Source organism: Dermacentor variabilis, chromosome 4 (genome assembly GCF_050947875.1).
Source record: "Dermacentor variabilis isolate Ectoservices chromosome 4, ASM5094787v1, whole genome shotgun sequence".
Classification (NCBI taxonomy): domain Eukaryota; kingdom Metazoa; phylum Arthropoda; class Arachnida; order Ixodida; family Ixodidae; genus Dermacentor; species Dermacentor variabilis.
Genome location: NC_134571.1, coordinates 144,927,309 through 144,940,995, shown reverse-complemented (window position 1 = coordinate 144,940,995; position 13,687 = coordinate 144,927,309).

The following is a 13,687-nucleotide window of genomic DNA, read 5'->3' as shown; positions in this document are numbered from 1 at the left end:
TTTTCCATACCATCAGCCAGAATGATTGGTGTAAAATCTGACATTCGAAGTGAAAACGGCCAGACAATAATTGGGAAAATATACCTGCACCTCACTTTTATTCACATTGAGAAGTATCTGTCAGAGTTACATTTTCAGTTTTAAGGCTCTGAAGATGATATTGACACATGTACTTAACTTTATCGGGCGACCACGTTTCGCCGCCTAACAAATGTTATCGCACAGCGCAAGACGCTCCTGCATGTAAAAGTTTCTGGAATGTTATCGATAGTTCCGTCCACTATCTTTCACCGCAATTTGTGTAATCTGATATCATCTATGCGCGACGCGAATAGTGTAGAACTTTGTGGAACACACGCGGGTCCCAGCTGTTAATCTGGAACATTCGACGACCGATCTATAAAAGCCGACGCACTTGACCCGCTGATCAGATTTACGACGATCGCCGACTGTGTTCGCCGCTCTTGTTGTGCTTTAAGTGTAGCCTGTTTTGTGGGCACAGGCTCGCCCAATAAAAGCTAGTTTTTGCCTTTCACAGTATTGCTACTGTGTTCTTTGACGTCCCGACCACGTGACAATATTGCATTACACCGTTGTAATGATTGGAGTCGGGCATGAAATAGATGGTAGCTGGCCCATGCCGTCATCCAACTCATCCACGCTGAGGACGTTGTCGAAAGGAGGGACTTGTACTCATCGAGAACAAGGAATGCGGGATTTATTTACAGTATCTACTTGAGAACGTTACAGTTCATCAGTCCAGCATGACTGAACAAGTAATGCGCACTCCGCAGCCGCGCAACAGCTTCTTATAAACACTCTGTCCTCCCTAGATCCCTAGGTGAGAAAAAACGCCTGTTGAGCCTTTGGACAATTCGGAGCGTCCAAAGTCATCGTAGCCGATCCACCTTTTAGGAGGAGGGTTTACAGACTCACTTCCGCACAGGTTTCACTGACCACGCCAAATTGAGAGGGTTCTCGCAGACAAGGGTCCTGCCCACGGTGTAAGAATGGTCCTGCCCCAAGCAGGCGCCTCTTGATCCCAGTGGTGACTCCGCAGACAGTGGCCGCCGCGTCTGTTCATTGACTGACGAATTCTAAGACCCGTGAGACGGCGCTACAAAACTTATTCTTCCAGGAATTCTACCGCTTCAAATATGCCGTGACGGTGACGGCGAATCCTCTAAGAATACATAGTCCGCCGACTGTATGTAGACATCCCGGCGCCGCACGGTTGGGGACTGAAGTATTGTCATCCTTTCAAAGCGAGTCGCCGCAGTAGACATGGTGGCGCCGACGGCCTGTGGACTCGGCGCATTATCGTTTTCGCAAAGTGATTCATCGCAGCGGGCCAGGCAGCTTTCGTTGGTCGCTTCTCCTCTAGTTCGCCAGCCCACGCAGGCCGTTCGTAACACCGTCTAGAATACGATGTGAACGTAATTTTGAATTATCATAGCAGTGAATATCAATAGTAACAGAGCTGTTGGGAATAGAAGATGCATCGCAGATGCGCACATCCAAAGGGTCAAGTAGTTTTTGTACGTATGCAATTCATGGGGTACGTAATCGAGGCCAATTGACAAAAAAATAACAATCCAGACAGGAAAATAAATATTGCTTCAGAACGACGGCAGCTACAATCCATACATTTCGAGAACACCTTCACGGTCAAAAGAGGAAACCTGCAGTAAAGAGGAGGAACTCGGGATTCTAGATAAATCTTAGAATTTACAACACATTTAGGAAGCGATAGACACAAGCGCAATGTTTCTCTTTTTAAGAGCATCAGGAAGCGTGACTTGTAGGCGGGAGCTCCTGAGAAGAGCACGCAACCAAATTCAACTACAAGGCGAGTATAGATACGAGATATCATTAGGAGTGCATTTCCTCAATCCTACTGGACGACTGTTCAGCCTACGCAATATGTCGATTGCACGGGTATCATTTCCATTCACGCAATTCACGCCTGGGTCCCAGTTGAGAAAGGCGTTATAAATCACTCCAAGGTATTTATTACGCTCTACTTTCGTCTTCTGAGGCCTCCTCTTATATCATTCCGCTTACTCATATGTTTACTAAGAGCTGGTCTTCCACCTCCGAACTTTTGAGAGCCGCCTCCCAGCGGCGGCGACATGGATGGAGAAGGTCCCCGACGGCCCCCGCAGGAGGGGCGGCGTCGGGAAGATGCGAGCTCGAGGCTTCCTGTGCTCTAGTAACGGCCCCGGCTATGGACGTGTCACGAACGGACGTTGTTTCATTGCCGTTGTTGAAGGCACATTCCCGCTGCACGTGTCGCAGCGTTGCTCTCTGTCCGCACGCTTTACGCATCAGTCGAGTATAATCCTGGGCAGCAGTATTGTAAGACGGCTGGGCCAGGGCAAGTGTGTGTTTGCAGAAAGCGTAAGGTTACGGCTTAAGTCATGTATAATTTATCGTGCAATGGCGTAAATGTGCGTCTTTCGAGTCTGTGGTGTGTTTTGAAATCCCTGAACGTGGGCAGGCGATCACCCCACGTCCACTGTGATTCCTGTTGCTGCATTTCTTTCGTAGTGTCCCGATACGGCAGATACAACGTCTCGCTCTTGGGGCGGAGGCGGCGGCCACATAATTTGCCGCGGCTTGGCGTGTGAGAGCTCGAGCGATAGCGTGGGCCACCTCGTTGCCAGCGAGCGGGACATCGGTGTGTGCATGAGTCCACAGGAGGAAGACCGTAGAATTTTGGGGTTGCGAGGGCGATGTTGAGTCGCCGTCGTCACAAATTTGGAGTATGCGGGCCGCTTCCCGCGAGATTAGGCCGCGCGCGAAGCCAAGGATTGCCGCCTGCGCCTCGCTGTTCACGATCGCAGCGTTATGCACCGCGGTGAGCACTAGCGTATTAGCGGCTTCTTCGTCCGCCTCCGTGTGTCAGGTGGTTACCGTGACGCTCGCGAGGCACTTACCCGTGCGGTCTACAACCGCTATGTCGTGTGCGCTTCTCCCTTCTCCATACTGCGCGGCGTCTCGTACGCCGCCTCGTTGCTGTTGCCAAACTTTTTACAGCGAAGCTGTATACCTCTACCCTACAAGAAAATTTTCGTATTGTAAGAAAAAACTCCCCATACGTGGGTCCATCCCGGAGATAGTGCTATGCCGGCCGACCCACGGCGGAGGTGAAGCAGGCGTTAAGTATTCCCCTTACGTGGGCCGAATCCGAAGTTAGTGCAATACCGGCCCGACTTGCAGCGGAGCTAACGCAGGCGCTAAGCACTCGCCATATGTGGGCCGATACCGAAGATAGTTCGATGCCGGGCCGACTGGCGGCGGAGGTGAAGTAGGTTTTAAGCACTCCCCATACGTGGGCTGAACCCGACATTAGTGCAAAGCCGGACCAAACCGCAGTGGATGGGAAGAAGGCGTTAAGCCCTCCCCATACGTGGGCCGATCCCGAAGATACTATCATGCCGGACCGACCCGCGGGGGAGGTGAAGGAGGCGTTAAGCACTCCCCATACGGGGTCCGATCCCGAAGTTGTGCAACGCCGAGCCGACCCACGGCGGAGGTGCAGTTCACCTTTGAGGGGCCCACATACACAGCTTCGCTGGTCATCCTTCGTCAGAGAGTGGAAGGGCACTGGTATTTTTTTTTTAAGGTCGCTTGCTCGTTTGTTGCGTCTCCCGACGTGTTGCGGCGGATGCATGTTCTTCGGAAGTGGCGCGTTGATTAGGCGGTCGGGGACCCAGGCCGGCTGCCGTCTTTTCTCCATGCTGAGTGTGTTACGTGACGCCGAGCGACTCTAGGATGCATCGACCTGTCATTGACATCGATGATCGTTTGTATTGCACAAGGTCGTGTGCTTCGAATAACTCGTCAAGCGAGTTCTGAAGTCGAAGCTCTATAAACTTGTGAGTGCTTTCGTTGAGTGGAATGCCAACCGCCCTCTTGAACGCCTTTCGTATCAAGCACTCGACCTTGTGTTTCTTCCTACCCTATCCACTTCAGGCAGGCGGCAACATTCGTTATGCGGCTTATTGCGTACACTTGCCCGAGATGGATCGCGCAATGTTCCCGCATGCCGTTGCGTCTATTCGTGGTTCGACGCAAGAGTCGGATCGTGTCATCCACCAAACGACGAAGTCTTCGCACCGTATCTCCGTTATGGCCGTTTGCGTGCAGTGTACAGGATTCTAATTTTATCTACGTGCAGTATGGGAATACCGTCTGCCAATATAATGCGTGTTTTGAAGTATTCCCGTTCCTCGTCGCGCAAGGTGTTAAGACCTCTGCTCGTGGATTCATAGATTAAGAGTTCGGAGTTGGTAGCCGAGCGCTCGACGCCTGTTGCTCGCAAGTAATCCCGGACCGCATCTACACCCGCTTGTAGAGTTCGCTCGACGTGACCGTCACATACTGACCGTCACGTACATAGAGGGTAATGTCATCCGCGTAGAGGCTTTGGTGCAATCCTTCTATTTCTGTTAATTTCTTGCGCAGGCCGAGTAGAACCAAATTAAAGAGCAATGGTGATATGACGGAGCCTTGCGGTGTGCTGGACGGACCCGTCCGAAATTCCAGTGATTCCTCGTCGCCAACGACGCAAGGAAATCTCTAACGTAATTGTAGGTTCTTTGAACGAGGCCTAAAGTTTTATTGTTTTTAATATCGCTTCGTGTTCAACGTTGTCAAGGGCTTCTTTTTCTTAGTTTTTCGTTTCTTAGCTTCACCAGCTATGAATTGGTCCGCTGGATGTGATAAAAAATTGGACCTAAACTTATTAGGTTTTCTTTCGTCTCCGTTGTTGTTTTAGAAGTACACAGCTGTGTGGCAAGGTATACAGGTTGTCTCACATAACTTGAGCCGAAGCTTTAAAAATCAAAGACACTCTGTACGCGAATTGAACCGAATGCATAATGTTGGCACTGGCCTAGAGTTACTCTGGCTATGTTTTTTACTTTCCCCTTAACTAACGGGTTATTTATGTTTAATTAATGAACTTTCTAAGCATTGGCTGCAGACCCAAGGTGTTATACGCAAAGTTGTGGAGCACCTTAAGAAACCTCTCAATAAATTGTTTCCAACTCGATATATCTCACGTGTTCCTTTCTTTCCGCATTCCAAAGAAAGATCGCGAAATACGAAAAAATACCACGTGGCGGGGTGCTTGCACACAGTTATTGTGCTGCTCTCAAGCGTGCAATGGATGAACAAGGTCGGCTGCAGCGAGACTGGCCCGTGGCAGGGCGTTATGCCTGGTGTAGGTATCTGGGCATGCAAATCTTATCGCATGACGGCGCAAATTCACGCTGCTGGCCGAGCGTTGCCGAAGCCATAAAGCGTCTAAGGCTACGAAAAAGAAAAGACGAAATCAGCATTTTGATGCTGCTTGAAAAAAGGAAAGGGCGACTCACGTAGGAACGATAGAAGGCGATGACGGCGGCTTCAATTTTGTCTTTGTACACAAGATAACCTTGTAGTAGTTTTCGAATTGAAGGATTACGCTACAACGTTAACCCTTTACTGCACAATTTTTTGTTTCCTCAAAATATTATTCATGGAGTTGTAGGGAAGCATAACAGTAGCTGCACTCCCATGGAAACTAACTCTAGAGAATTTCTGTGGTTTGAATTTGCATAAAAAGGTTATGTTGCATATTTGCAGCAACGCGCAAATAAATAAGAAGTTGAAGATGAAAGATAGGATTTAGTGCGATTCATACTCAGATGTTTATTTGCACGTGACGATCATCGGTGCACTTGTTTGTTGGTGGGGAACAAAAAGAAACAATTGTTTTTGTTTGTGCAACAAATGTGGTTCCCACACTTTGTGCAGTCTGTCATGCAGATCCCCGTGCAGCCAGGAAACAATGCAGAATTTTTGTGTTATTGTCAAAATTTAGAACATAGAATCAGAGACACACGTAAGGTTTTGCCCACGGGACACGGCAGCGTGCGGAGGCACCTCATCCTTTAAAAAAAAAGGACTTAGACCAGAAAGCATCTTGCGCGCATATTGAATCGATACGGACTTACACTCTTGGCTGTCGTCATTCTTTGAAAGGTCGCTGCCTTCGCTGTCAGGAGGAATTGCTCGGCCATAAAAGTGTTCGGGAGCCATTTCACTTTTCCGAAGAAAGCAAACCATGTAAACGTTGTTGCATTTGCGCAACATAGCAACGTTCCATCGCCAGGAACATACTATTCCGAGAGGAGGAGGAATGAAAGTTTATTGTGAAAAACAGCGAGATAAAGTTTTTTTTTTTTTTTTGAATCTACAGAGTCAGCAGGATGTGGAGCTTAGCGTAAGAATTTTTTTTGCGCTTTGTCTTATCAAGAAATAGATGTACAATTGGCAAAACTTACCTGTATCCCTGCCTTCGGGCGCGAGCAGCCTCCGCCACGTTTGTTTTGCTAGCAGATGCGAAGGATGAGCACAGATGGCAGCACAGGCGCCGTTTTTAGACGAATGTTGCAGAAATGCAACAACGTGTACAGGCAGCTGCAAACTGACTTTGCTTCTGTTTTTAACGCCGATCGTCGCAGTGTTGCGTAAATGCAAAGAGGAGCAGTAAAGGGTTAAACTTTAGGGCTCAAATAACAGCGGATAAATCACACGGGGACAAAACTAACTAGTGGTAAAAAAAAACAAACTTGGCTATGTTCAAGGAGATTATGCAAGTCTTCTTCAGACGATGACTCTTTTCGCACTGGCCCTGTGTGCTCTCCTTATCACACGTAATGTCTACAAAACGTTCTTTTTTTGATCTCGCACCCCGCACGTGCGCATCGATTCGTGGTCGCAGTATTGGGTGGCCGTGTATGGCTTCACAATTGTGCACCCTGTCCGGCGCGTCAGACCCTGAGAGAGTGCGCCCGCTGGCTGCTCCAGTTTACTGGGTGTAGATCATACCTTATGTAGCAAGTATGAACCAATCCCAGCGAGCTGCAATATATCCAGTGCTCCTCAGGCGCACGTATCCCTGCGCGTTCTCCACAGCCACGCTATTTGGCTGTCACCAACGTTGATCAGCAGATATGGCTTACTCCTACGAGGAAAGAGGGGATATCGTTTTGGGGTTAGGTTCGTCAAGTGCAAATAGAAGGCGCGCAGTTGAGTTATTTCAATGCGGGCATCCAGGTGCGCGTCCGAGCTCAATGACGACTGTGCGTGCAACGCTAAGACAGACTGGGACTTTTACTCAGAAACGACATAAATCTTCATTCGTGGGCACGGACGTGGAGACACATATTCTGTCAAGGTTTTCTTCAAACCCACATGCTAGTGTTCGTAATGTGGGTGTTGAAGCTGGAGTGTCTAAGCCTTCAGTGTGGAGAGTACTTAAGAAGAGGCAACTCCATCCGAGCCACGTACCATAAGATGTTGGAGCCCCACGATTTCCAAAACTGAAAGGACTTTACAAACTCAATTATGATCAAGACAAAAGAGGACGCCGGCTTTGTCAACAAAATACGGTGCACCGATGAAACTACCTTCTCACGTAATGCCCAATTGAACATCCACAACGGTCACTATTGGAGCGGCGAAAACCATCACTGGGTTTTGAAGACACATCACCAATATGAGCAGTCGGTTAATGTGTGGTGTGGAATTAACGGTGGGACTATCCCATTGGCCCCGTGTTTTTTGATAGCACGCTTACAGGCGAAAGATACGTCAACGACATCAGTGATGGGGCGCTTGAGGCTTTTCTTTGCGAAGTTGCATTGGCTAGGATAAAGGATACTTGTCATCAGCATGGTGGTGCTCCCGCGCACGGCACTAGCAAGGTTTGCAAATGGCTGCAAGAAGTATTCCCGCAGCTTTGGATATGACGGCATGGGCCCATTGCTTGGCCGGCATGGTCGCCAGATTTAATTCCCCTCGATTTCTTTCTCTGGGGCTACGTGAAGAATCAAGTATACCGCACACCTGCCACAACATCAGAGAACCTAAAAGAAAAAATATGACAAGTCTGCAATTCCATTCCTGATACCATGATCAAGAACGTCTCGGAAAATGTGCCCATGAGATTCCAAATGTTCATTGCAGCAGATGGCGACCTCTTCGAGCACGCATTATAATGATAGGGCGCTTTTTCGATTTGAAGGTGACTGGAAAATCAATGCGGCCCTAACGCCGCCTCCCCACCCAACCCCACTGCACTCCGTCAGCAGGCTGCCAGCTCTTGCCCCCATTTGAAGCATAAAAAAAAAGCTTTGTTCTTGCCCTCTTTCGTCTCCTTAGAGGCTTTATCGCTTCAGTACCGCTCGGCCAGAAGCACGCATTTGCGCCGTGATGCGATAAAAGCCGTACGCCCAGATATTTACACCGGGCATAACGCACTCTCGCGGGCTAGTCTCGCTGCAGCCGACCGTGTTCATCCATCGCACGCTTGAGAGCAGCACAATAACAGTGCGCAAGAGCCGGGCCCTAACGCCGCCTCCCCACCCAACCCCACTGCACTCCGTCAGCAGGCTGCCAGCTCTTGCCCCCATTTGAAGCATAAAAAAAATCTTTGTTCTTGCCCTCTTTCGTCTCCTTAGAGGCTTTATCGCTTCAGTACCGCTCGGCCAGAAGCACGCATTTGCGCCGTGATGCGATAAAAGCCGCACGCCCAGATATTTACACCGGGCATAACGCACTCTCGTGGGCTAGTCTCGCTGCAGCCGACCGTGTTCATCCATCGCACGCTTGAGAGCAGCACAATAACAGTGCGCAAGAGCCGGGTCATGTGGTATTTTTTCATATTTCGCGTGCTTTCTTTAGAAGGCGAAAGAAAGCACCACGTGACGTATATCGGGTTGGAAACACCGTATTGAGACTTTTCTCAAGGTGCTCTACAACGTTGCCTATCACACTTGGGTTCTGCAGCAAATACTTAAAAAGTTTATTATTGAAACATAGCTAATCCGTTAGGTAAGGGGAAAATGAAAACTAGCCTGATTAACTCTAGGCCAGCGCCATCATTATGCATTTGGTTCAACTCACGTACGCAGGGTCTTTCATTTTTAGATCTTTGCCTGAAGTTATGTGGGATAACCTGTATACCATGCAATGTGCGTCAAGGCTTTAGCGACCTCCTCCCTACTAGCATCGCACAAATCAAGGGCACTTTGGCAAGGATACACAGGTGCATTGCACAATGTAGGCGAGGGTGCTTTTACGGCATCACAGGAACGCCCTTGATAAAGAGAGGGAGGGACCGGGCTCTCGCCACGCTTACTACCGGGGTTTCGTACAGTCAGTCAAAAAGTTTTCCAGCCGTTGCGTGCGCTGAAGGGGAGAGGAGGCACAAACGCAAATTAGAGATTAGGACAAGCCCTGTCGAAGAAAGGTCCTTTTCTGCAAACATTCGCTCCAGCCAAAAACGTGCCTTGCCTAACCAATGTTCACCATTTTAAAATATATTTCTGGCCGCGAACCTATGTCTTGCGGGAATTACTGATTGCACTCTTAACGCTATAGCATTATGCAGTTTATTCAAAGGCGTTTGGTGTTATCGGTTGTCACCGAAAACAGGCGGGAAAAGAAAAGGAATGCGCGTGGAGTGGAAGAGAAAGAAAATAGGTCAAAGTGAGAGCAGGTCACAGTAGCAGATGACTTCAGCATCACCCGACAAAGGGGCTTCATTCTCTTCATTCGCAATGTTCCACCTGTCGCATATATCCGAATGTTCGGCCGAAGCAGCCTGGCAAGAAGACGGTCATACGCAAATAGGAGAGCTCCGCAGCGGCGATGGCCACGTGGCCGTGCTGAAGCAGTGCGAAAACCTCAAGCTGCCCAAACGACCGTGGAACGCGACACTGGCTGGAAAGCAGCTCGATCAAAGAAAACGTGTCCTTTGTAAAACGCGACGGCAGTAAAAGGCGAAGCTTTCTGTCGTGTTAGAGCAGACGTTCAGCGGTTGCAATGAGGGACTCCGAAGCAGCACAAAGCTACACATGGAACGTTACGAGCTGGGCGAAAGAAGCACAATCAACGGACTATCAAAGAAACTTCACAATGTGGTTGAACACTGAGTTTTGTACACATGTACGAGAACACTTCGGGAAAGCGCGATAAGATGGGAGTCAGGACATGTGCACTCTGCACACATCGTCAGCACGAGTGCAACCTTCAGAGTTTGCGACTGTCATGACTGAATTTAATAGTAGGGGCATGGAAGACAACTTTGACCATATCGTCACTCTGTATACTACGTTATGGTTCTAGCAAAAACTACTGCTATTCATGCGGGTTTCTCTGATATAATACTTGCAGGAAAAAAGTGTGAATGAATTTTCATAGGATCCTCGCAGCATTGTCGCAGTTTTTCGGGAGAATTATTCCGAATGTTTGATGAAATGTCATCGGCTGATAGGATACACCAAATTCCATGGCCGCCCATATCTGTAAGGTGATAACAGTAAGAGTTTGTGTACTCTTTATTTTGTGTCAGAGAAAATGTCAGGTGTGTAGAGAGCAGTGCGAGGTGGAAAAAGAGGGGAAGACGTTTCGTTTCTGACTGCTTTAAAGTGAGAAACATTTGCTCGTTTATGTTGCTAGTCGGCAGTTTGGTTAAGAAATGCCCATAGCATTGAGGTGCTAGCATCGAGGTGCACATGACATCGAAGTGCACCCCCCCCCCCCTGCAATGCGCATGTAGCGCAATGCTACAGGCGCAAGTTGTCAAGCATTCGGGAACCTGCTTGTATTTTCAGTGCAAACTCTTCACTGTAGGAAAAATTATTGTGAGAAAAAATTATCACCCAGTCAATGCAAGCAAGGCTGAGTGGTAAAGTGTAATACAACTTTATGACGCTATGATTTCAAGCCTGCTTCGTTTTTACCTTAATAGCAAAATACTTGTGCTTAATGAATGCTTGTGTCTGCGGCTGCATAGTTTGCCCGAGTCCGTTGCGAGTGCGACATCAGAGGTATTGAAATCGGAAATCTAGTTAGAAATACTGTTGAATTGCAAAACGCTGGTTTTCCTTGCGCGCCAACGGTTCCAATTCTAAGAAGGCGACACCCTCCGAGCGCTGGCATCATGCGCTTAACATACGGGCTGTCCTGGAACTCCTTTCATGTAGACATGTTTTGTCAGAGCTGTAATTTTTGTGCTACCCATGAGCATTATAAAGGGCTTGCTGGGAACATTTGATACAATTATGGCTCAAGCAGGTGACATGTGCTTTTTCGAGAGAAATGCGTCCGTTTCACGAACGGCACCCTCCGCAGTGCCCAGCTAACTTGTTTGAATCCCTAGCGTGAAGAATAGCAGTTCTGTGGCGAATGTGTCTGAGAGCTTACGTGAGTTTCCTTTGTCCTTTATCAATTTTTCAAGTGGCTTCGGGGAACAGCGACGTTATAGAAAATCTCGACAGTTGCCACTTGTCTGTTGTCTTATCACCACTAGCTCTTACTTACCAAGAGTGCGAAAAAAAAAATGTGTAGTGTGCCTCTATATTGACGGCAGGGCTTCGCTCTTTAAGTGCTGGTATTTTTTTTTCTTGTCACGCTGTCGTTATTTTTTTACGAGTACCAAGGTTTTCTCGGTGGTTCTTGAATTGTAGTTTTTTCTGCATTCCTCCTGGGGTTGATTGTCGACGGCGCGTTTACTTTTCAGTCTTCTTTATCAGTTACTTTATTGTTTCGTAGTTGAGCCCATGTGCATCTTTTGCTTGCCTTTCCGTACATTTCTAGAAGCAAGCATTGTTCAGCCCAACTTGATCGTCTTTCATCGCTTCTCTATAACGCCAGTTCGCACGGTTCCGACGTGATGTACGGCTTGCTGGGGCTGTTTTAGGGGTCCTCATAGTTTAGCGGTACGATGAAATGGTTGCTTTCACAGGAATGTGACACCCGATGCTGATCTTGTGCTTGCACTTCAATGTCACCTTTCTTCGAAAAACCTTATTTGGAAGACAGTGCCAGTCGCGTACTTTGGTCTCATGCTTGTTCATGGCGCACCACCGTTTTACCCTTTGTCGCTGTGAACAACCAACTCACACAATAAATCATTTTACGAAGCCACTTTAAAACTTACCAACAAAATATCAATGAACAGAAGCTCAGTGCGAGTCCACAAGCATAATATCGCCACCGCTGAAGAAACGTGCTAGCCTTGTCGTTCTGTAAAGTGCATGTGTCTTTCAACCGTACATCCCGCAGGCCGACGGCATTATAGGCGTTCTTGAGCAACAGGTTTTTTTTATGCCGCTCGTACCCAGACACGTGCACATTGGAGGACGGTCCTTGCAGCGAGCGGGTGTCCAGCGACTGCAGCGAAGGTGCTTGCTTCCAGGTGCACAAGGTGTCCGACATGAAGCACGGCCCCACCGTGGACCACACCCTTCACAATGGTGAGGCAAGGGTACCGAGATATCCCTTAATTTGTCGTGTTACCGATTTTTGGGAAGCTCATGCTCGTCTGGGCATAAGGTGCATGCACTGAGCTCAATCCACGAGGCAGTGACAGCATCGCCGGAGCGATGTTTACGGTAGCGTCGGTCGCGGAGCGTTGGGAAAATGTCAGTGGTCTTGCTCGCATGAACATCTGATCCGTAACTATGGGCCCGCCCTTTGCCTCGGAGACTTAAGCAGTCACTGATATACAAGTACGGCTCGACACAATCCCACAAGCGCACTTTGTTTTCGTAGCGTGATTTCCTTTTCCATTCAGCCCACGCACGTACGCGCTTAAGCAGATCGCTGACGTACGACGTACCACTCGATAGCCAAGTCTGAAAAACGTTTTTAGAAGTACGTTGGCCGGGTCGTGCGTATTGGTACTGCTTGCCGCACAGGCTTACGACGAACTCGCAACCCAATTTATGGCGGACGCGCTGGCGCTCCTAGCGGATGACGTCATGTGCATGCCCCCTATACCCTTTATGCGCAGGCATCCATGCAAGGAGTAGCGACCCTATATATAGCGCCCTCAAGAGAAAAGTGTATAACAGCTGTGCCTTACCAGTGCTGACGTGCGGGGCAGAAACCTGGAGGCTTACGAAAACGGTTCTACTTAAATTGAGGACGACGCAACGAGCAACGACCCAACGATGGGTGTAGCGTTAAGGGATAAGAAAAGAGCAGATTGGGTGAGCGAACAAACGCGAGTTAATGACATCTTAGTTGAAATCAATAAAAAGAAATGGCGCATGGGCAGGACATGTAATGAAGAGGGAAAAAAGCCGATGGATTTAAGGATTACGGACTGGATTCCAAGGGAAGGGAAGCGTAGCTCGGGGCGGCGGAAAGTTAGGTGGGTGGATGAGATTAAGAAGTTTGCAGGGAAAACATGGCCGCAATTAGTACACGACCGGGGTAGTTGGAGAAGTATGGGAGAGGCCTTTGCCCGGCAGTGGGCGTAACCAGGCTGATGATGGTGATGATGATATAGCACTACGCGTCCGAAGGAATGCAGAATACTATCAGGGCACATTGAAGATGCATAAAAACGAAACCCATTGGCAAGACGAAAACCCGTAATGTTTTGCTGCACAATGGAGTGTAGCTCTAAGAGTTGCTTTTTAATAAGTTGATTTTTGTGTAATGCGGTGTTGTACTCTACGCTCTTACACTGCACGCTCGGATGGTATACAACGTTATTAATTAAGCGAATTAAGCCATTCAGTATAGTATGCAAGATTTCTCGAGGTAAAGTCACTAACTTTGTAATTGAAATAACCTGATGAGTCCTGTCTCGCAGTTCATTTAGCTGTGGGATTTG